The 25,009-nt window shown below is 38.7% G+C and overlaps 1 protein-coding gene across 3 annotated transcripts in view; it reads right to left on the bottom strand.

Moving 5' to 3' along the window:
- cnot2 (CCR4-NOT transcription complex, subunit 2) overlaps nucleotides 1-14,069 on the bottom strand; it is a 144,389-nt gene extending 130,320 nt beyond the window's left edge. The window contains exons 1-2 of one of the 3 annotated variants that reach the window (XM_060839735.1): nucleotides 13,995-14,038; nucleotides 11,247-11,405 (exon numbers count right to left, since the gene is read on the bottom strand). The gene's annotated coding sequence lies outside the window, so the exon portion shown is untranslated. Of the gene's footprint in view, nucleotides 1-11,246; nucleotides 11,406-13,690; nucleotides 13,710-13,994 lie in introns of those variants that run through there. The other 2 variants (XM_060839734.1, XM_060839737.1) reach the window with 2 other exon arrangements.
- Between the last annotated feature and the right edge of the window lie 10,940 nt (nucleotides 14,070-25,009).

Below are 25,009 nucleotides of genomic sequence, written 5' to 3'. Positions count from 1 at the left end.
CGAATAGACTAGAGGAAAGGACCAGAAGCCTGGACAGTGTTTTAAATGGAAAAATGAATATATAAAGTAGGGGAAGATTCAGGCTTAAATGAGAGTGTGCAGCACAAAAGGGACAAGTTTTAGATTACTCTGGCAAAGAGCCAGGATAAGCACAATGGTTGAATGGGCTCCTTTAGATCAGTAAACTTCAAGACCTCAAAAGCATGTACATCAAGACTTTAAAGATATGTAACATTTCAATCTTTAAGGTATTCAAAGCTAGAATCCCATATTTCATTACTCCAGGTGAACCACAATCAAACACAGTATCGTATAGTTCGGCAAAAATACTAAGTATTCAACATCAAACAGGAGAAGTAGTGATACAATTGGGAAAATTAGTTCCATATTCAGTAAGAAAGGGTATTTTCTTTACATAGTCTCAAGCATATGAATGAACACAATGTAGATATGACCAAATAGCCAGAAATTCCAAGTCTTCACTTCTGAGAATTGGTATGTTATGCAGTTGCAAATAACTAGAACTTGTTTTAAAAGCACTTTGGATTCCAGCAGCGCATTTTTCTCAGTGCCAAAAGAACAAAAAAAAGGGTTACCACAACAAAAGTGGGTGCTCAAATGTCCATTTTCTCAATTTCTCAGCTAAAAAGATGCACAAGACAGAATCACTCATAACATGTTAACAAGGGAGGGAATATTTTTATTTACTTTCATTTTCCTTCAATTTGCAATGGAGTTTCAATCCCAATATTATACCAAGCATTAAAACTGGTTAATTTCATCTAATGAACTATTTTACTTTGCCTCAACTCCTTCCGAAAACCTTACATGTTACATCATTGTTTCACAACACCATTTTTGTCAGCTCTCTGTCTTACATGCAAAATTCAAGATTTAAAATTCTACCACCGACTATCTTTCTATCCATTATGTTCATTCTTGCCACACCAGTTTAAAAACCTTTCAATAGTTTTTTTGAACCTCTGCAACTTCCAGCAGCCTTTCGCTTTCTAATGTTCACCTACGTAAGAAATAGGAGCAGGAGTAAGTCATCTGGCCCCTCAAGACTGTCCCACCATTCAATAATATCATGGCTGATCTTTTTGTGAACTCAGTTCCACTTACCCACCTGCTTACCAGAATCTTTAATTGCTTTACTGTTCAAAAATCTATCTTTGCCTTAAAGACACTGAACAAGGTAGCCTCAACTTCTTCACTGGGCAAGGACTTCCAGAGATTCACAACTCTTAGGGGTGAAGAAGGTTCTCCTCAACTCAATCCTAAACATGCTCCCCCTTGCTGACACTCTGCCTCTAGTTCTAGTTTCACCTGCCAGTGGAAACAACTTTCCTGCTTCACTTATCTAGTCCCTTCATAATTTTGTGTGTTTCTATAACATTCCAGCTCATTCTTCTAAATTCCAATGACAATAGTCACAGTCAAATCAATATCTCCTCATACACTAACCCTCTTCCCCCTGGAATCAATCTAGTGAACCTTCACTGCATCCCCTCCAGTGCCAGTACATCCTTTCTCAAGTAAGGAGACAGTACTCCAGTGTGCCCTCACCAGAACCCTATATAGCTGCAGCAGAACCGCCCTGATTTTAAAATCCATCCATCTAGCAACGAAGGACAATATTCCATTTGCCTTCTTAATTATATGCTGCACCACAAACCAATATTTTGTGATTCATGAACAAGGACACCCAGGTCCCTCTGCACAGCATCATGCTGTAATTTTTCACCATTTAAATTTCAGCCAATTTTGCTATTAATCCTACCAAAATAAATGACCTCACATTTACCAACATTGTACTCCATCTGCCAGATCCTTGTCCATTCATTTAACCTGTCTGTATTGCTCTGCATACTTTGTGTCCTCTACACACTTTGCTCTGCCACTCATCTTAGTATTATCTGCAAACTTTGACACTGCACAGTACCTTTTTATATTCTACATTTTTGTGTTCTTATGTTTTCCATTATTTTGATCACACCGTGAACATGTTGCAATCTAATCGTATAGGTCTAAAATAATGCAAGTGCACTCAATTTTACATTTAACAAAATCTGAGTTTGGACTGTCATCTACTTTGGCTGTTCTGGGTCCAAATATTTTCTTAAACTGAATCTTACTACAACTTTAACTGTCTAGAAGATGTAACTAAGACACAAGTAACAACTTTAATTTGAGCATTGTCAAGATCCTTGTTTACAAATTTCAAAATACTCAATGTCATCAAATATCATAATCTTCATTTTGTACAATTTCATTTTGTCCAACTATATAAACTCAAACTAATAGCATTAGCTAAACTCTTAATTAATCTTCCTATGGTTTAATTTACTTTTATGTGGAACAAAAGCAGCAAACTAGATCTGAAGCATGCCATTTAGATTATTTTTTAGGTCCAAATCAAAAGGAAACTACACAAGGCAACTGCTCCCAAAAAGCACAAAGGTTTGCTTTTGTGGTTTTGTTTAGGGAAAAGCATTGGTCAGAAAACTAAAAAACAAAATGTGCCCTTCAAGGTCAAGCAAACATAAGTCCTCAGTTTAATATCGCCTCCAACAACACAACATTCCTTCAGTTCAAGTGAGAGTCTAGCCCTGGAGTGAGGCTTGAAACCACAACTTTTTGATTCAGAAGCAGTGCTACCAGACAAATTCAATGCTTTATGTTCATTCAGATTAGATAAACTTTTGGAATAAATAATAATAATAATAATAATAATAATAATAATAATAATAATAATATTATAATACTAAAATAATAATATCATTTTTTGGAATGCTATCAAAGGAGGAAAATTCAAATAATTTTCAAGCAGACACTAAGTCAAATCAATCCTAAGTTCAATCAATGTCTGGAAAGAGAGTCACCTTTCCACAAAAACAATGAATCCAGCGGCTGAAAATTCTCTTCTTCTGACACAGCTTCTGGACCTCAAATCATTCAAGCACAAACTCATCTACCAGGTTAAGCAACTACCTAACCATTTATGGACAGAAGTGCAGAAAAGGCTCAAAAATACAACCGAATCAATATAATTTATATCGTTTTTAAAAATTACACATTACCAACATATTTCTGTCCTGAACTTAGGTATGAGCAGCAAGTGCAATAAGGAAAATTAATCAAATCCATTTGAAGAAACAGACAGCAGATATACTCAAACATTGCTTCGATACGGAATAAGTAACTAAGATTGTTAAAAGGTCATCAAAACCTCTTTTGAAGGTTACTTTAACAGTTTTAATCACATTTGTACTTCAACTGGAAGTACATGATTGCCATTAATTACCTTAACAGACCTTGCATTCTTTAAAGTTGTTGTTTTTAAACTTGCATGGGGGTTACCTGGCAAACTCCTGAAGACACTAACCTGACATTTTGAATGATTTGACTGTTGACCGCTCACAGGCAGAGTCATAGAATAATACGGAATCAGACGCTTCAGTTCAACCAGTCTGTGGCAAACATAATCCCAATGAACTAGTCCCACCTGCCTGCATTTGGTCCATATCCCTCCAACACTTTTTATTCATGTACTTATCCATCTGCATCCAATATTTCCTCTGGAAGTTCATTCCACACATGACCACTGTGTAAATAAATTGCCTCTATATCTTTAGATTTTTCTCCTCTCACCTTAAAAATATGCCCTCTAGTTTGGAAATGGCCCCACCCTAAGAATAGGCATGTGCCATTCACCTTACTTATACTTCTCATGATTTTATAAACCTCTATAAGGTAACCACCTGACTACCTACACTCCATTGAAAGAAGTCCCAGCCTTTCCTTATAACACAAACCCTCCATTCCAAACAACATCCTGTTAAATCTCTTCTGAACCATCTCCAGCTTAATAATATCCTTCCAACAACAGGGCAAACAGAACAGGACACAGCACTCCAGAAGAGGCCTCATCAACATCCTATACAACCTCAACATGATGTTCCTACTCCTCTACTCAATGATCTGAGCAATAAAGGCAAGCATGCAAAAGGATCTATATTAGATGCAAACTTCAAAAGAATTATGTACCTGAATGCCTAGGTCTCTCTCTGTTCTACAACATGTATCCATAATCCTGCCCGTCTTTATTTTACCAAAATGCAATAACTCACATTTATCCAAATTAAACTCCATCTGCCATTGTTCAGCCACATTTTGAAATGCATACTGATATGTATTCAGCAACATGAACAACAAGCTATGTTAGCAAGTATTGAAAACTGAAATAAATCTGATGACTGATGAACAAAGATTTGAAAACTTTGCACAGATTCAGGACTTTAGAAGGTTCCTTTAAAAGTGCATACCTTGTTATTCAACAATTTTCATCATTTAAATTATGTAAAATACAAATTTTAATATCATGCCTAAATAACAAAGGGTGCAATATTGTTTGATTTGAAAGAAACTTGATTAAGTTCTTTGATCAGTTACAGTTTACAGAAAATTCAATAATTCAAATTAAGCAACATAGCCAACACAAACTGGGGATTTAATGTAGAAAAAATTTGAATCACATAATTCTCACCATAACATCAAATTAAAAGTAGTCTTTGATGTCCAAACTTTATTCTGTACAATATTATTGCTTGATACAACTTATTAAAAATTGTTTGTTGCCCATTGATGATGGAAGTTACAATACTGATCAACAAATATATATAACTTGTTGGATTTCACTGTAGAAATAACTGAGGCTAACAGCGCCCACTATTATTGAAGTGCAAATTGGACACTGTCAGCAGCTATACCTAAACAGTTAAATGTGAAAATCAGGAAGCTGCTGTCTCAGATGTATAGCTGCTTCAGGAGCTGCGCCGCGTTGGGAAGTCATCAAGACACTCATCAAACAATATTCAGCCACTACACCTGCCTGATAAGCTCACCAGAAAAAGCTATGTGAAAGGAAACTTAACATTTAAGACCATAAGACATAGGAGTGGAAGTAAGGCCATTCAACCCATCGAGTCCACTCCGCCATTCAATCATGGCTGATGGGCATTTCAACTCCACTTACTCGCATTCTCCCCGTAGCCCTTAATTCCTCGTGACATCAAGAATCTATTAATCTCTGCCTTGAAGACATTTAGCGTCCCAGCCTCCACTGCACTCTGCAGCAATGAATTCCACAGGCACATCGCTCTCTGGCTGAAGAAATGTCTCCGTATTTCTGTTCTGAATTGACCCCCTCTAATTTTAAGGCTGTGTCCACGGGTCCTAGTCTCCTCGCCTAATGGCAAAAATTTCCTAGCGTCCACCCTTTCCAAGCCATGTATTATCTTGTAAGTTTCTATTAAGTCTCCCCTTAATCTTCTAAACTCCAATGAATACAATCCCAGGATCCCCAGCCGTTCCTCATATGTTAGACCAACCATTCCAGGGATCATCCGTGTGAATCTCTGCTGGTCACGTTCCAGTGCCAGTATGTCCTTCCTGAGGTGTGGGGACCAAAACTGGACACAGTACTCCAAATGGGGCCTAACCAGAGCTTGATAAAGTCTCATTAGCACAACGGTGCTTTTATATTCCAACCCTCTTGAGATAAGTGACAACATTGCATTCGCTTTCTTAATCACGGACTCAACCTGCATGTTTACCTTTAGAGAATCCTCGATGAGCACTCCCAGATCCCTTTGTACTTTGGCTTTACGAATTTTCTCACTGTTTAGAAAGTAGTCTATGCTTTTATTCTTTTTGCCAAAGTGCAAGACCTCGCATTTACTCACGTTGAATTCCATTAGCCATTTTCTGGACCACTCTCCCAAACTGTCTAGATCCTTCTGTAGTCTTTTGATAGACCTTCCTTACTACCAAAAAGTCTTTGGAAAACAGATACTGAACTTTTACAATCCTTTAGGAGGTTAATTATTCAAAAATATTATATGTTTTGAAACACTGTCTCATCACTTCCTCAATTCTTTATTTCTCTGTCTTCATTTCATTTTATTTATCTGATGGTAGACTTAGAATATTTGACACTTACTGGTTCAAACACTACTTTGTCATATTAATTCTTTAAACTGACTGATTAAAGAAATACACTGTGCATAGATGCAGCTCCAAAATGGTATTGCTTTGCAAAATTGTTCACAAAATATTAGAGAATACACAAATATTTGTAAATGAACACTGTTGAGGGTAGAACCCAGCACAGAGTTTGTACATACAGTAATATCTAAGATACTTTAATCTTTTTCAAAAAGTGTACTTTTTTCTCTATAAATGTTATTATTCCAACATGCATTTAACAATGACTTTGAAGACACAGTGGCCATCAAAATCAAATAACTTTATGTGCAGACAGTTTAGCAGATCAAATCCTATCAAAGGACCAGAAAAGAGTCATGATAGGAGAATGGTCTCCTTTTCTAATGCATCATACTATGAGACAGCTTTTATGGGACCTACTATGACATATGATCCAAACTCTGCTTCCTGCAGACAATTGTTGCAAAGTGAAGAACAGCAATAGTTTGATACACCAAAACTTACAAATAGAAATAAATCTAAGAAATTGTAAGGAAGAAGAGAGATGATGAAAATAATGCGTAAATTCATCTTCAATTGAAGATTGCATCTTCAATCCAAAACAATTTTCTATTTTTGTTCCTTAAAATTATAACTTTGAACAGACAATGTTGGTTTACATATTTCCTATGTGCATACTAAACACTAAGTTATCTGTTGACATTTTATGAGCTATTCAGCTGAAGTCAGTACAGTGTGAACCGAACATTGAAAAGATTAGAAAAGATACATTTCAAAACATTCATACTGTGGAAACAATGTAATAATCTTACCTCAGACACTAAAAAGTTTTGAACATTAGCCTACTGGCATTCTAAAGAGTCTCAAAAAGTTTAAACTGCGCGAATTGCAACAGACTATCATAAGTCCCAATAAACTCTTTCAGTAAGTAGATCTGCTACAATTTAAAAATCTGACATTTTTGCCTGTAATGGAATCATTCAAGATTTGAAGCTTACCACCTGTAGCTTATGTTCAGACTAATTGTGACCGTGCATTTCACAGAGAATTTGCTCATCCATTATCACACACTTGTCTTTCTACCAAAACAGCATGCATATTACGAAGACAATAAAACTTAATATTCAATTTTTTTACATAAAAGGCATAAAAAACTTATATTTAAGAAGTTTCACACAAATTATATTCAGTAAATAAAATGCAAAACAAGTCAAGGATAGGCAAAGGTGTCATGGTTTATAACAGTGGTTTCAGGAATCCAGCGTAAATTTTATTAATGTGGATTATGAAAAAAATCCTGTTAAGTGCCATCATTGCTTGTACCCAAACTCCTGATTTGTGCTTCCTATTGAAGTTCTGCTCCAGGAACTCAAATTCATTAACTTAATCATCTACTTTCCAGATCCTCAAAGCTGCCCAAAACATATGAACAAGGGGAAAAAAAATCTCTTATGGAAGTTAGCATTTTATAATTGCGCCTATTGTAATTTTGAATTATTGCTTGGAAACTCAAAATTCCAGTAAGTCAATTAATCTTGGTAGTAATTCTGAGTCTTTAGAAATTAGAGACTGACATTCTCACTTTATCTCACCATCAACTACTTTTATGTTGAGGGATGATAAACGATCATAATATTAGACAGGTATGCAAACATATATAGTAGGTATATAACTGATGAGATTTTAAACTATGAGACTGAGAAAATTCAATTTAATGTTGAACAAACTCCATCTGTGCTGGTTCTGGAACTACCAAGCTCCTGGCATCAAGTGTTATTATGGTTGGCAAAGTAGACAAACTGCTCAGCACTTACCAGCAGTCAGCTCTCAGAACATAAACCCTAATCTGCAGCAGTGACTAAATTCACTACTTTTGCACAAGACGAGAGAATATAATCCAAATCAAAGTGCCCCTTTATTCAACCATGACTTAACATTTCTAAGGGAATGTTAAATGTCAAAACAATTCTCAATGAAGAGCAGATTTTAAATTAAGTATCAGTAATGCTATAAACTAACCAGCAAAAGTCATTTGGGGCCACAAAAGTATTTTAATTTTTAAACTTTTTTTAATGTGGTTAGTAGCTGATTTCAATGAAACATAAAATCCCACCTGCTCTTGAAATGTGTCATAACATCACTGAACAGGCTGGTTAGAAAATATCTAAAACAACTCAACTGAAAATAGCACAAAGTAAATAAATGTAAGAATGAAGCAGTAGGAGAAATAAAATGTTGTAAGGAAATACTCCTTTCAATTGAAGCAAATTTTTCAGGAAGCAAGTCACACAATAATTCAGGTTGTTTTAATAGAATTTAGATATAAGCATATATCTAATTAAAAACAGAACCAAAAAAATTGAGCAAAAAATTAACAATCAAGAAAACTTCAGATTACAATGTATTCTTATGAAAGGTCACTGATCTGAAACACTTAACCTTGTCTCTCCCTCTGCAAATGTAACCTGCCATGCTGATTATTTCCAGCATTTTCTGTTTTTATTTCCAATTAGGAACATTCTTTCATACAAGGTAATAGACATTTGCATAATAAATAGTTGGATCCATCAACTTGCACCATGTCTAGACTTTTAACAAATAATTGGATGAATTATGTGCTTAGATCGAGAGTTATCAAAGTACACAGCAAAGTGTCAGAGGTCCTGCAACATCACAAAAACAAAGCAACTAAAGATATATCATGTATTATACAAAATTGAAAAGGCGCTTTTTTTTTCTCAACTTACTTTTGAAAGACAAGAGTAAAATTTTAGATTTTCCTACAGGAGATTACATGGGTACAAGATATAGTGGGGAAAAAATACAGATTCTATGAAACAGGTTGGCCAAAAATCTAACTTTTTTTTCCATTATGAACTGGGCAGAATTGTGTCAGAAGTACAAACACAATTATACAATTTAAGCAAATTTTCAATTTGCTCCCAGTGCGGTTTGATTCTGTACTGTTGTACACTGTTGAGTAGATATCTCCAATCTAGAACTGAAGGTACAATCTAGAACTGAAGGCAACATTACTTTTCTGACCCTCAGGGAGAAATACTATCATAAATGTGTTTCCCAGACGTACAATAATAAAAGCTTGGTCAATTACAAGTTGCTGTAAGAGCAAAGAGTAATCCTGTTGCCTGCCAAACTTCACCAAAAAGAAGCATGTCATTACTATTTGTGAGACCTTGCAGTGTGCAAAATGGCTGATACATCTGCCTACTTAACAAGTGCACTTCAAAGTAACTTGAACATGAAATGTTTTTACACAAGGCACCACATTCATGCAGTTTTTAAACTTTGAAAACATTGAAATGCAATCAAATTCAGATGAAACCTCTTAAGTTGTACTCAGAAAAGGATTCTGGCTTTTGCAGATTGCTGAATACAGAACATGTTTGTTCAAACAAAAACAGAGAAGAAACTTTTCTAATCTCTTCCACTAATAAAACTGCAGCCCCTTTCAACCCTACTGCAATAAAGCTCATTTCCTTCAATTATCATTGACTGACTAGAGCACACCAGAATCTAGAAAATATCTCTACTTCCAAATTGATTGTAGTTTGTTATTCCAAATAAATTTAAAATGGTAAAGAAAATATTCAATAAAATATAAATTCTATTCAACAACCACAAACCCTTTGTTCTATGCCTAGGTTAAACTTAGGGTGAAGTCTTCACCATGAATGCCATGGTCATATATGTAACAGGTCCAGAATTTAGTTAGTTTTGCTCTCAGAGAATGGTGGTTTGTTAATTCAAAACAGACACACATGCAGTGTTAAAAGTTTCGTACCTAGCCTTTTTTTGTACTGAAATATACATTGTGTTTTTTTCAAAAATACAAAATCCTTCTCTTGATGTGGATGATGTTTGCAAGGCTGTATACATTTTAAGCCTACCCCAATTGCATGAGAAGATGGATTAAGGGCCTTTTCCTTGACCAGCTGCATTTTTTGAACTTCAGCAGTGGTGATAGATAAAATTAGAGACACTTACTTTATTATTATCCACTAGATCAAATCTCAAAAGACAGTTAATGGATCCGTCTCTTTACATATGGCCAAAAGCAAGACTGGTGTCACCTCAACATACCATTCAGATATATGGCACAGTGTACACCACAAGACCAGGCAAAGCCAAATTTTGAATAACCTTACTGAATTTACAAAGACAAATCTCTAAAGGGTTCAAACTCAAAATTGTTGATACAAGATAAGGGCCAATAACACTAACCAAAAAAATTAATCTAACATAGCAAACTATGCTTAGAAGAATATAGGAGCAAAGTAAGCCATTGGGCCCATCAAGTCTGCTCCACCAGTCAATCACGGTTGATATGTTTCTCAACCCCATTCTCCTGCCTTCTTCCCATAATCCTTGATCCCCTTACTAATCAACCCAGTACAAGATCCAAAAATCAAATCCCCACAATTTCATGCCGACTTTACTTGACATCCATACAGAGTACCAAACATTCTGAATTTCATGAGACATTTAAACTCCAATAAAAATCAAATTTGAGAACCTCCACCACAAACTCACCTGAACTAATTCAGTGTTATCTCCTACATTGACACAGACCTTTGCTAGCTATCATGTTCCTCATCATCATCACTAACAAAATGCTTCTGTCACACCACCAATTAACACACTTACAATGATTGCTGCACTGAAACTAGCTATAAATTCGTCAGTGTTAAAAAGACTTTTGGTACACATCATTCCATACAAATAACACTTATCTAGTTACAATATAATTTAACTTTCTTTTGAAAAAGATTTCAGCTTGTCATCACAATGGACTTAATCCAAGTTAAGGGAAAAATTCATTGTATGCAGCAATGTAGCAGTTTGTAAATTGACAGATGGGAAGTGGAAACTGACTTTTACCTAAGAAGCCTACAATAGTACAAACAAAGATTTGGTGGCTTGCATCCTGCTAAGTTGTATTACCAAGCTGCCATTTTAAAAAAAATACTAAATGCACAATGATGAAAATTCAACCTTACTTAATTGACATGAGCTTAATTTGATGTCTACTATCAGAATCAGTATCTCAATGAAGAAGTAAAAACAGAGGACGATATTAGCAATTCCATTGAAGAACATTCTCCAAGAATTTTTCAACATTTTTAGCCAACTGCAGTTTAGAATTACATTTCCCATAATAAAATGTATAACAATATATGTCACTACAGCTGCAACATCATATGAATTCTGATTCAAACCTTTCCAAGGAGAGGTGAAGTTGGTTAATTCAGATTCTAGAAATTCCAAGTCAACCACTTGCCATGAAAGTACGTCTTAAGAAGTCATGAAAAACTGGTACGGCTGTGGGTTGGTCTACAATATTTGAGCAAGAATAAGGATGAAGATGCCATTCTTCACTTTAAAAAAAAGAAGAGAGTGTCACAGTGAAAAAACAAAATAGTTATGTTGCCAGTTATCTTCAAATGAACTATTACTATTGAATTAATCAAACTTTTTGATCTTGAACAATCAAGCATATTATGCATTAGTCCGTTATAAAGTTTTATTCTTTCCCAATAGTATACCCTTTAACATAACACCAAAATTATTGAGAATGTATTCCAATCTTCAATTCTACTCAACATTGAAGTAGGAGTAAATGGTACTCAATGTAGCATCTTCAAATCATATGTTTCAATTATTCAAACGAAGTGGTTAGGAATCTTGCAGAACCAAAGAATTTTTACTCTGGTCTTTCATTAAAAGGTCAAATGTTTTACCCCTTATGCAAGATCACAGAATAGCCGGTCAACTTATCTCACATTTTGCTGAAAGCTTCAATAACCCTTAGGGCTTCATTATTTAATGCAGCAGCAATACTTCAAGGAAAATACTTAAAACAATGCATTTTTTAAAAATTCAATCTTCTTAATCAATCAATCACTGAAAGATTGTCTTAGCATTGCTACCACCAGTAATGGACCTGTTCTAAGCTCTAACTATGCCGCAGATCCAATTGGAAGACATCAAACTGATCTCTCCAGATGTAACCCACACTTGAAAGGACAAAACCAAACAGTTGCGCTGGGTGTGTTCCGAATTACATGCACAAAATTCAACATGCTGACAAACCCATATACTGTACTGCTTTATGAAATCCTAGTGACAACCAGAGTTCAATAGGGTGGCATTTCTTCAGTCAATACAATGAGCCATTAGCAACAGTACACTAGTTTTGAGCAATCTCTTTCATCTTCTGGAGAGGAGAAAAACAAGACTAAGAATATTAAAACACTATGAATTGAAACATTTGAGAGCATGTAAAAGCTTGAGTCATAAAGATACAATTATGGTTGTAGCAGTGCCCCAATTAAATATTAAGAGCTACATGATGTAACGACAAGATTCTCACACACCTGAATGATAGTCTCAAAATTGTAATAAAGAGAGAAAGGTAAAACATCCACTGAACAATGCTCAAATGTGAGAATGCCCACTTATTGTAACAAAATTACAGGTAATATATGTATACATACAGCTATGAAAATGTTCTTTCTTATTAAGAATATATCCCTTCATGTGGTGCTATCAAAATAATTGAGCATAGAAGTTTTAAAAGTTCTATTTGTTTAGCAAAGTCAGCACAAATTAGCAATGTTGCTGATGTACAAGTACTACAACTTTAAATCAAATGGGTATATCCTACCATGTCTATAACTACTGCTTTGATACCCATAGTGCTCATTTAAAAGTTTGTAATTGTTAACATATCCAATTATTCTGCAAAGCTATAAGCTCTTGTTTGAAGTTTGTTTCAAGTTGTTCATCATTTACAAAAAAACAAATCTATTCCTTCCTTCTATGCTATGCCAGAAGTACTTAAACATAGTTTGACATCCAATCTTTATTGTAAATATCAACCCATATCCCTCAAAAATTTCTGACAATCTAAAAAAATTATAAGGTGAATCATTTCCTAAATTAAAACATTTATTGAAGTAGTTGAAATTTGGTAGATTTAGAAAACGAGATTCCTAGTGTGATAGCCCAATGATTCAATACCTGTCCACTTTAAAATTTCAAAAAAACTAACAGGAAAAATTAATAACAGCAAAATATTATTTGGAATAATAAGAAAGAATTATAAAGCCTAAATGTTCAGCTCTTTCCATCATAAGTAGGTTAGAAGCAAAACATTTGAAACGTGCGATAATAAGTAATGGTAGCCACTGAAGCAAGATCCTCATCGCCAACTAGATTCTTTTTTAAATGTCATTTGCCCTTGGCTGTGCAATACAATTCTGAGGCGATCGCCATGCCTTACGTTGTGAATGGACCCGAGGAACTTTCTACAAACAATGGTGTCAGCATGGAACAAAACTATGCTTGAAACAAAATATAAATACAACTTCCACCAGCAACTTAAAACAGACAAGTTGCATCCAAAAGGAAAACAAGTAAACATTGTCTGACTGCTTTTAAAAAACTGAACCAGTAACAGATGTATCACTGAAATTGAGCTGAGAACCAATGGGGAATTTGCAGTTATAACTGCGGAAACGCCAGGCTCTTGTGGTGTAAAATGTATCCCGATGAAGATGATGATGAGGATGATGATGTAAAGTGTGAAGAGGAGGGCGAAAGTCGGATGGAAGGCCCAGTGCCTGAGGTGTATGTGTGCGCGCAGGGGTCGGGATCTTACTCTGCTCCCTGGCTCCTCGTTGCTTGGGTTGGCCTGTCCGCTTTTTTTTTGACGGTACTCGATTAAACCACAGAGAGAGAGAGAGAGAGAGAAGCGGGGGGGGAGGTATAGTGGAGAGGGAGACTCAGTCAGAGCCCAGACAAAAAAAAAGGCACAGCAGCCGCCCAAGATCTGCACGGTCAGCCCGCATACCCCGCCGCCGCGCTCGGCAACATTTTCATCGAAAAAGTTGCCGCCGATGCCGAAGGGACGGGGCTCTGGCGGCTCCAAGCGAGAAATACAGAAAGAAAACGTTAAAACTTACCGCATGAATTATCTCCTAAAATAACTCCAAGATGGCTGTGTATTGCACCGGGGATGCTGGGTGCTGCCCTTTACCCTATGACCTTTGGCCTCCCTCCTCTGGAAGCCGGCGAGCGGACGACAACACAAAACAAACAGGTGGAGGCAAGTAACGGAAGAACCGTTTCCATTTCTCATTATCGGGTTCTGCTTTCACTTCTTTCTTCCCCCCTCTTGTTTGGAAACCGTCATTGTGTATTTTACATTCGCGCATCATGAGATTTTTTTTTGGCAACATTGCGTCAAAATCCTGACAGTGTGCTGAGGGAGAGGGTTTGTGAGGCCTGGAGCTGGTGATAAATGTGCCTTGGACTGAATAATCATCCTTGTGTATATTTCACCCTATTTCTGTCTCGAACTGTTTTCGCCAGTTCCAAATGATATGTGAATGGCACAGAACTTTTAACTGAGACTGCATACCAGTTTAGCAAAAGACTATCCATTTCTACCTGTCGTCAGTATGCAGTAAATTTGCTTTTTGGTGAATTTTTCTATACCTCGATATTCAAAAATGTGGAAGTTATGTCATTTAAGAAATGGTTTGCTATGTATTTTCTCGACATAGAAATAATTTTGAATTTTCTTATTAGTTGCATCTGTGAGGTTTGTGTAATGTAATTGCATTGGTGTTAATCTTTGAAATTTACTTGTACTGGTGTGATCATTTATCTATTGTCCAACTGTAATCTTGTTTTGATTCATGATTTGATTAATATTACATAACAGATGGCTGCAACTAGAATCAAAGCAGTAATGGAGGATTTGTGATGGTGTCATAAATTGTAAGTATAATATTTAACGTAACCAGGATCTAAAAGTCTAGTACTGTACTTGTCTTTGTTTGCTACTTAAATTATCTGCAAAATATCTCTATCTATTGTTATTTCATATAATGACAGTTGCCTACTACTTTTGAGGTTTTCTTTAGCAGTTTTGAAAATGATATTGATAGTGACAGATGTGAAGGCAACAGTGACTTTAACTGTGGAGATACACAGCATAACACAGCTGATACTGTCCCAATAAAGTATATTTAGCAAATATCCCATTCAAATAAATGAATAACTTGAATAAGCTTCAATATTCAGTGAGCGCAAATCTATTGTTTTTACAAATCGTACAATTTTATGTGTACAGTATGCTGCAAAGGCCAGCCAGTTGAGTGAAATATAAGTACATGATGTCCAGACTACCAGCTTCTAATTGTAGTACTATTTATTAACAGATCCAAATATTAGTAAATCTAGGTACTGGTAAATATCCATAGAATTATAGATAGAGACAATGATTACAAAACTGTAATTAAAACATTGGTTTCAAATAACTGTTAAAACACCAATAACAAAAGTACACTAGGCTGCTCACCCAAAATCTGATTACAAAAATAATAAGATTGCAGCTATCAAAACTGATATTATAGTAACTTAAATTGTAGTTGTCTTCTAAGCAACTTGCTTAGAGATGTTATTTCTCATCTCTGGAGTAGGTCAGATTTGAACCTGGGCCTCCTGGCTCAGAGGTAGGGGCACTACCACTGTGCCACAAGCACTACATACATTGTAACACCATACTGTATTTTTACCTATTTTTCTGGAGCAAGTGTGACTTGAATCTGGGCCTCCTGGCTCAGAGGTAGAGGCATATCATTGTACCACGAGCTTAAGTTTAAGTTGCAACACCACACTGGCTTTTTAATTAGAACCGTTAAACACAAAAATGTGCACCATCGAGGAAACCATGTGAAATTTACGCATCATTAGTCTTCGCTGGAGTTTTGCATACGTTATGTACAGAACATCTTAGAAAGATGTCAAGTCCTCAGAGGGGCAACAAAGGAGATTTGCCAAGATAGTAACTGATTGTGCTGGAGCAGATACAAAGGAGATTTACCAGTGTTGACTCAGCAGAGTTTTTTTAGTGAGGAGAGATTGGATACACAAGAGTTCTTTTCCTTGGAGCAGATGAGGCAGGACATGATTGAAAGATATTAAATTATGAGGGGCATAGATAGTGTAGCAGGAAGGCAGATGACACCACAATGACAAGCTCTGGCTGTTAATGCTAATATTATTGCTGTGAAGTGCCATTTTACAAAATGGGGAGAAATGGAGATCAAATGGCCAGTCAATTAGAGTCATGGAGATGTACAGCATGGAAACAGACCCTTCAGTCCAACCCGTCAATGCTGACCAGAAATCCCAACCCAATCTAGAGCCACTTGCCAGCACCTGGCCCATATCCCTCCAAACCCTTCCTATTCATATACCCATCCAGATGCCTTTTAAATGTTGCAATTGTACCAGCTTCCACCACTTCCTCTGGCAGCTCATTCCATACATGTACCACCGTCTGCATGAAAATGTTGCCCCTTGGGTCTCTTTTATATCTTTCCCCTCTCACCCTAAACCTATGCCCTCTAGTTCTGGACTCCCCGACCCCAGGGAAAAGATTTTGTCTATTTATCCTATCTATGCCCCTCATAATTTTGTAAACCTCTATAAGGTCACCCATCAGCCTCCGACGCTCCATAGAATTATAGATAGAGACAATGATTACAAAACTGTAATTAAAACATTGATTTCAAATAACTGTTAAAACGCCAAGAACAAAAGTACACTAGCCTGCTAACCCAAAATCTTGAAATTTTGGATTTGAAAATATATGTAGATAGTTGTGAATCAATTCTGTGAAGGAATTTTTCTTCTTAAAAGGTCAGAAAGGCACTTGTTAACAATGATTAAATACGTTATTTCTAAGAAGGCAGATAAGAACTAGAAGTGGGAGTAGCCCATCTGGCCCTCCGAGACTGCACCACCATTCAGTAGGATCATGGCTGATCTTTTCATGGACTCAGCTCCACTTACCCGCCCTCTCACTGTATCCCTTAATTTCTTTATTGTTCAAAAAACATCTATCTTAGCTTTAAAAATATTTACTGAAGTAGCATCAACTACTTCACTGGGCAAGGAATTCTGTAGATTAACAACCCTCTAGGTGAAGAAATTCTTTCTCAATTCAGTCCTAAATCTGCCCTCTCTAATTTTGAGACTATGCCCTCTCATCCTAGTTTCACCTGCCAGTGGAACCATCGTCTCTACTTCTATCGTATCTATTCCCTTCATAATTGTGTATGTTTTTGTAAGATCCCCTCTCATTCTTCTAAATTCCAATGAATATAGTCCCAGTCTACTCAGTTTCTCCTCATGAGCCAACCCCCTCAACTATGGAATCAACCTAGTGAACCTTCTCTGCACCCCCACGAGTGCCAATACATCCTTTCTTGAGTAAGGAGACCAGAACTGCACACAGTAGTCCAGGTGTGGTCTCACCAGCACCCTATACAGCTGCAACATAACCTTCCTGCTTTTTAAACTCAATCCCTTTGCAGTGAAGGGCAAAATTCCATTTGCCTTCCTAATTACTTCTTGTACCTGCAGACCAACCCTCTGTGATTCATGCACAAGGACACCCAGGTCCCACTGCATAGCAGCATGCTGCAAATTCTTACCATTCAAGTAGTAGTCCTTTTTACTGTTACTCCTACCAAACTGGACGACTTCACTTTTATTAACATTTTACTCCATCTGCCAAACCTTTGCCCATTCAGTTGAAGTATCTATGTTCCTCTGCGAAGTTTCACAGTCCTCTGCCGCTTATCTTAGTGCCATCTGTAAACTTTGACACATTACACTTGGTCCCCAACTCCAAATCATGTACAAAAATTGTGAATAATTGCAGTCCCAACACTGATCCCTAAGGCACACCACTAGTTACTGATTGCCAACAGCATTCATTTATCCTCACTCTTTGCTTCCTGTTCGTCACCCAATTCTCTTTCCATGCTAATACTTTACCCATAATGCCATGCATCTTTATCTTGTGCAGAAGCCTGTTGTGCGGCACCTTGTCGAAGGCCTTTTGGAAATCTAGGTACATCATATCTACTGGGTCGCCATTGTCCACTTTGCTCGTAATGTCTTCATAAAATTCCAAAAGCTTAATTAAGTATGACCTACCCTTCATGAACCCATGCTGCATCTGCCCGACAGGACAATTTCTATCTAGATGCCTTGCTATTTCTTCCTTGAGTAAAAAATGAGGTCTGCAGATGCTGGAGATCACAGCTGAAAATGTGTTGCTGGTATTTCTTCCTTGATAATAGACTCGAGCGTCTTCCCCACTACAGAAGTTAACCTTACCTGTCTATAATTCCCCATCTTTTGTCTATCTCTCTTTTTAAACAGTGATGCCACATTTGCTGTTTTCCAATCTGCTGGAACTGCCCCAGAGTCCAGCGAATTTTGGAAAATTACAAGTGCACTTGTTATTTCTCCCATCATCTCTTTTAGTACCCTGGGATGCATACCATCAGGGCCAGGAGACCTATCTATCTTTAGCTCCATTAGCTTGTCTAACACTACCTCTTCCATAATAATAATTGTTTCCAGGTCCTCCCCTACTTTTGTCTCTTTGACAATTACTGACATGTTATTAGTGTCTCCGACACAAAATACCTATTCAATGCTCGGCCATTTCATATAATCCCATAACTAAATGTCCCTTCTCATCCTCTAAAGGACCAATGTTTACTTCAACCACTCTTTATATCGAAACTTTTGCTATCTATCTTTATACTCTGTGCTAGTTTGTTTCGCATCTTCTATCTTGCTTTTCTTCATAGCTCTTTTTGTTGCTTTCTGTTGACCTTCGAAATTTTCCCAATCTTATAGTTTCCTGCTGATCTTGGCCACTTTGTATGCCTTCTTTTTCAATTTGATAGCTTCCCTTATTTCCTTAGACACCTATGGCAGATTACCCCTTTTCTTATTGTCCTTCCTTTTCACTGGAATATACTTTTGCTGAGTACTTTGAAAAATAGCTTTGAAAGTTCTCCACTGCTCATCACCTGTCCCACCATACAATCTTCATTTCCAGTCTACTTTAACCAACTTTTCCTTCATCCTGTTGTAATCTCCCTTGTTTAAGCACAGCAACCTCGTATTACATTTTGTCTTTACAATCTCCATCTGTATTCTAAATTCAACCATACTGTGATGGCTCCTTCTAAGAGGAACCCTAACTATGAGGTAATTAATTATTCCCATCACATTACACAGGACCAGATCTAGGATAGGATGCTCCCCTGTTGGTGCCTTTACATACTGTTCAAGAAAACTATTGCAGATAAACTCAACAAACTTCTCCTCAAGGCTACCCTGACCAAGCTGGTTTGATACATCAACGTAGATTAAAATCCCCCATGATAATTGCCATACCATATTTTACAGGCATCAGTTATTTCTTTGGTTATGGCCTGTCCCAATGTGACGGTATTATTTGATGGCCTGTAGACTGTGCCTATCAGTGATGTCTTCTTAGAATTTCTAATTTCCACCCAAATGGATTCAACCTCATTCTCCGTAGAACCTATATCATGTCTCAGCACTGCTTTGATGTTGTCCTTGGAATATCAGAGCTGCACCACCCCCTCTACCTTCTTGTCTGTCCTCCTGAACAGTCTGGATATTTAACTCCCAGTTGTGACCATTCTGTAACTATGTCTCAGTAATGGCTAATAAATCATATTAATTTGTGATGTTTTATGCCGTTAACTCATTAACCTTGTTACAAATGTTATGAGCATGCTAACCTGCTGCTTATCTTTTTATTTACCATCCTACTTCCTGCTTTTTTTCCTTTCCCTTTCCCCCACACACTAGTTTAAAGTCCTAGTGACCACCCTATTTATCCTTTTCACTAGAATACTAGTTTCAGGTTGTTTCAGGTGAAGACAGGCCCATCGGTACAGGTCCCTCCTGTTATGAAACTGATGCCAATCCCCCATGACATGAAACCCCTCAAGATTTTATAAACCCGGAAAATTTCAACCTTCAGCCTCTGATACTCCAGAGAAAATAGCTTCAGCCTATTCAGTCTCTCCTTATAATTCTTTGCAACGTCTTTGCAAATCTTTTCTGAAGCATTTCAAGTTTCACAACATCTTTCCTAGAGTCAAAGAGATGTGCAGCATGGAAACAGACCCTTCGGTCCAACCCGTCCATGCTGACCAGATATCCCAACCCAATCTAATCCCACCTGCCAGCACCTGGCCCATACCCCTCCAAACCCTTCCTATTCATATGCCCATCCAAATGCCTCTTAAATGTTGCAATTGTACCAGCCTCCACCACAGCCTCTGGCAGCTCATTCCATAGATGTACCACCCACTGCGTGAAAATGTTGCCCCTTGGGTCTCTTTTATATCTTTCCCCTCTCACCCTAAACCTATGCCCTCTAGTTCTGGACTTCCCGACCCCAGGGAAAGGACTTTGTCTGTTTATCCTATCCATGCCCCTCGTAATTTGTAAACCTCTATAAAGTCTCCTCTCAGCCTCCGACGCTCCAGGGAAAATTGCCCCAGCCTGTTCAGCCTCTCCCTGTAGCTCAGATCCTCCAACCATGGCAACATCCTTGTAAATCCTTTCTGAATCCTTTCACAACATCTTTCCGATAGGAAGGAGACCAGAATTGCACGAAGTATTCCAACAGTGACCTAACCAATGTCCTGTCCAGCCGCAACATGACCTCCCAACTCCTGACCAATAAAGGGAAGCATACCAAACACCTTCTTCTCTATCCTATCTACCTGCGATACTACTTTCAAGGAGCTGTGAATCTGCACTCCAAGGTCTCTTTGTTCAGCAACACTCCCTAGGACCTTACCATTAAGTGTATAAGTCCTAAGATTTGGTTTCCAAAATTGCAGCACCTTGCATTTATCTGAATTAAACTCCATCTGCCACTTCTCAGCCCATTAACCCATCTGGTCAAGATCCTGTTGTAATCTGAGGTAACCCTCTTCACTGTCCACTACACCTCCAACTTTGTTGTCATCTGCAAACTTACTAACTGTACCTCTTATGCTCGGATCCAAATCATTTATGTAAATGACAAAAAGTAGAGGGCACAGCACGATCCTTGTGGCACTCCACTGGTCACAGGCCTCCAGTCTGAAAAACAACCCTCCACCACCCCCCTCTGTCTTCTACCTTTGAGCCAGTTCTGTATCCAAATGGGTAGTCCTCCCTGTGTTCCATGAGATCTAACCTTGCTAATCAGTCTCCCATGGGAAACCTTGTCGAACGCCTTACTGAAGTCCATATAGCTCACATCTACTGCTCTGCCCTCATCAATCTTCTTTGTTACTTCTTCAAAAAACTCAGTCAAGTTTGTGAGACATGATTTCCCACACACAAAGCCATGTTGACTATCCCGAATCAGTCCTAGCCTTTCCAAATACATGTACATCCTGTCTCTCAGGATTCCCTCCAACAACTTGCCCACCACCGAGGTCAGGCTCACCGGTCCATAGTTCATTGGCTTGTCTTTACCGCCCTTCTTAAACAGTGGCACCCAATCTCCAGTCTTTCAGCACCTCACCGGTGACTATCAGTGATACAAATATCTCAACAAGAGGACCAGCAATCACTTCTCTAGCTTCCCACAGAGTTCTTGGGTACACCTGATCATGTCTTGGGGATTTATCCACCTTTAACCGTTTCAAGGCATCCAGCACTTCCTCCCCTGTAATCAGGACATTTTGCAAGATGTCACCCATCTATTTCCCTACAGTCTATATCTTCCATGTCCTTTTCCACAGCAAATCCTGTAGCAGAAAGACCAGAATTGACTGCAGTATTCCAAAAGTGTCCTAACCCGTGTCCTGTACAGCCACACCATTACATTCGAACTCCCATACTCAATGCGGAGGGAGAAAGTGAGGACTGTAGATGCTGGAAATCAGCATTAAAAAATTGTGGTCCTGGAAAAGTACAGCTGGTCAAGCAGCATCCGAGGAGGAGGAGCGTTGATATTTCGAGCATAAGCTCTTCATCTACTTTCCTGATGAAGAGCCTATACTCGAAACATCGCCTCTCCTGCTCCTCCGATGCCGTCTGACCGACTGTACTGTTCCAGCGCCACACTTTTTGATTCCCAGACTCAATGTACTGACCACTGAAGGCAAGCATACTAAATGCCTTCTTCACTACCCAGTCTACCTGCAAATCTGCTTTCACAATCTCTTTGTTCACGAACACTCCCCATGAGCCTACCATTAAGTGTATAAGTCCTGTTCTGATTTACCTTACCAAACTGCAGCACCTTACATTGCCTAAATTAAGCTCCATCTGCCATCCCTCTGCCCATCTGTTCAAGGTCCCCCTTCTTCACTGTCCACTACACCACCAATTTTGGTGTCAGCTTCAAACTTACTAACCATTGCTCCTAGATTTGTATCCAAATCATTTATACAAATGACAAAAAGCAGTGGATCCACTACTGATTTGTGTGGCATGCTGCAGGTAAAACAACCCTCCGTCACCACTGTGTCTCGACATTCAAACCAATTTTGTATCCAAATAGCTAGCTCTGCCTGGATTCCATATGATCTAACTTTGCTAACCAGTCAACTATGAGGAACTTTGTCAAACACCTTACTGAAGTTCATATAGACAACATCTACCTTCATTAATCTTCTTTGTTACTTTTCAAAAAACTCAATCAAGTTAGTGCGACATGATTTCCTACGCACAAAGCCATATTGACTATCCCTAATCAGTCCTTGCCTTTCCAAATAATGTGAATCCCCTCCAACAACTTCCCCACCACTGACATCAGGGTTACCAGTTTATAGTTCCCCTGACTTTTTCTTACCACCTTTCTTAAATAGTGACACCACATTAGCCACCCTCCAGTCTTCTGGAATCTCACCCATAGCTATTGATGATACAAATATCCCAGCAAGGGGCCCAGTAATCACTCCCCTAGCTTCCCACAAAGTTCTGGAAAACACCCGATCAGGTGCCAGGGATTTATCCATGTTTATGCATTTTAAAACGTCCAGCATCTCCTCCTCTGTAATATGGACACTTCTCAACATTATTACTGTTTATTTTCCCCAGGTTCTCTAGCTTTCATGTCCTTCTCCACAGTAAATACTGACGCAAAATATTCATATAGTGTCTCATCCATTTCCTGTGGTTCCACGCACAGACAACCATGTTGATCTTTAAAGAGCCCTGTTCTCTCCCTAGTTATCCTTTTGCCCTTAAAGTATTTGTAGAATTTTTTTGGGATTCTACTGAACCCTATTTGCCAAAGATATCTCATGCCCTTTTTGCCTTCCTAATTCCCCTCATGATGAGGGATTGCCTTGATCTCAGTTGTCTATCCCTGCCATTTGCCTCCTTTTTTGATGAGAGCCTCAATTTCTGTAGTCATCCAATATTCCCCCACCCTACCTCCCCAAAACTTGCCTTTTTAACATTATCAGACATTTTTTATTGTATTATGCCCCAGTTTGTTGCTGACCCTTGTTTCCTCTGCCTTCCATTTTTGCTTGCGATTTTTCTGTCTCTCTTTTCCACCTTTGTTTCCCTCATTCTCATTTCTTTGATCAAATTTCCATCCTGTTGCCACTCTATTTTAAACAATCTCCCACAGAAAAGCCTCTACAATAATATTGGTCCTAGTCCCGCTTGCATCCAAACTGTCCAGCTTGTATAAATCCCATCTTCCCAGAATCAGTCCCAGTGCCTCTAGAATCTAAATCCCTCTTCCTACCCCATCCCTCCAGACACATGTTCAACCAGTCAGTTCCCCTGTTCCTGATGTCAATAGCAACTGGCACTGGAAATAATCCTGTGATTACTGCTTTTTAAAATTGTATTTCATAGCTCCCTAAATTATGATGCTGCACCTCATCCAGCATTTTACCTGTATCATTTATACTGAAATGGATCAAATTCTCGGGCTGTTTTCTCTACCTCTTCAAATGGTCATGCAGTCACTTAGTGACATCCTTGACCGAGGCACCTGTGAAGTAACATACCATCTCGTTGTCACACCTGCAACCATGGAAATGTCTGTCTGTTCCCCTTATGAGAGAATCCTCTTTCCCCATTGCTCTTCACTTTTCTTTTTCTCCTTATACCATGCAGCTGAGCCATTCTTGAGACCACAGACCTGCCTTTCACTGTCTTCCCCTGAGAAACCATATCAGGATGTTGGTTAATGTGATGCTGGAAAAACACAGCAGGCCAGGCAGCATCCGAGGAGCAGGAGAATCGACATTTCGGGCATAAGCCCTTCTTCAGGAATGAGGCTGGTGTGCCAGACGGGCTGAGATAAAAGCTAGGGGGGAGGGATTTGGGGAAGCGGCGCTGGGAATACGATAGGTGGAAGGAGGTGGGGGTGAGGGTGATAGGCCGGAGAGGGGGTGGGAGAGGAGAGGTTGGGAAGAAGATTGCAGATCAAGAGGACGCTGCTGAATCCGGGGGTTGGGACTGAGATAAGGTAGGGGAAGAGAAAATGAGGAAGCTGGAGAAATCTACATTCATCCCGTGTGGTTGGAGGGTTCCTAGACAGAAGATGAGGCGCTCTTCCTCCAGGCGTCGTGTGGTCAGGGTCTGGCGATGGAGGAGGCCAAGGACCTGCATGTCCTTGGTGGAGTGGGAGGGGGTGTTAAAATGTTCATCCATGGGACAGTTGGGTTGGTTGGTGCGAATGTCCCAGAGGTGTTCCCTGAAACGTTCCGCAAGTAGGCGGCCTGTCTCCCCAATGTAGAGGAGACCACATCGCTTGCAACGGAACAGTAAATGATGTGTGTGGAGGTGCAGGTGAATTTGCGACGGGTATGGAAGGATTCACTGGGGCCTTGGAGGGAGGCAAGGGGGGAGGTGTGGGCGCAAGTTTTGCACTTCTTGTGGTTGCAGGGGAAGGTGCCGGGAGTGGAGGTTGGGTTGGTGGGGGGGTGTGGACCTGACGAGGGAGCCGCGGAGGGAGTGGTCTCTCCGGAATGCTGATAGGGTGGGGAGGGAAATATATCCCTGGTGGCGGAAATGATGATGGAGGATGATACGATGTATCCCGAGGTTGGTGGGGTGGAAGGTGAGGACCAGTGGGGTTCTGGTCTTT

This window comes from Hemiscyllium ocellatum, chromosome 19 (assembly GCF_020745735.1).
Source record: "Hemiscyllium ocellatum isolate sHemOce1 chromosome 19, sHemOce1.pat.X.cur, whole genome shotgun sequence".
Lineage (NCBI taxonomy): Eukaryota > Metazoa > Chordata > Chondrichthyes > Orectolobiformes > Hemiscylliidae > Hemiscyllium > Hemiscyllium ocellatum.
The sequence above is the reverse complement of the archived record's forward strand: the minus strand, read 5'-3'. Positions and strand labels throughout refer to the sequence as shown.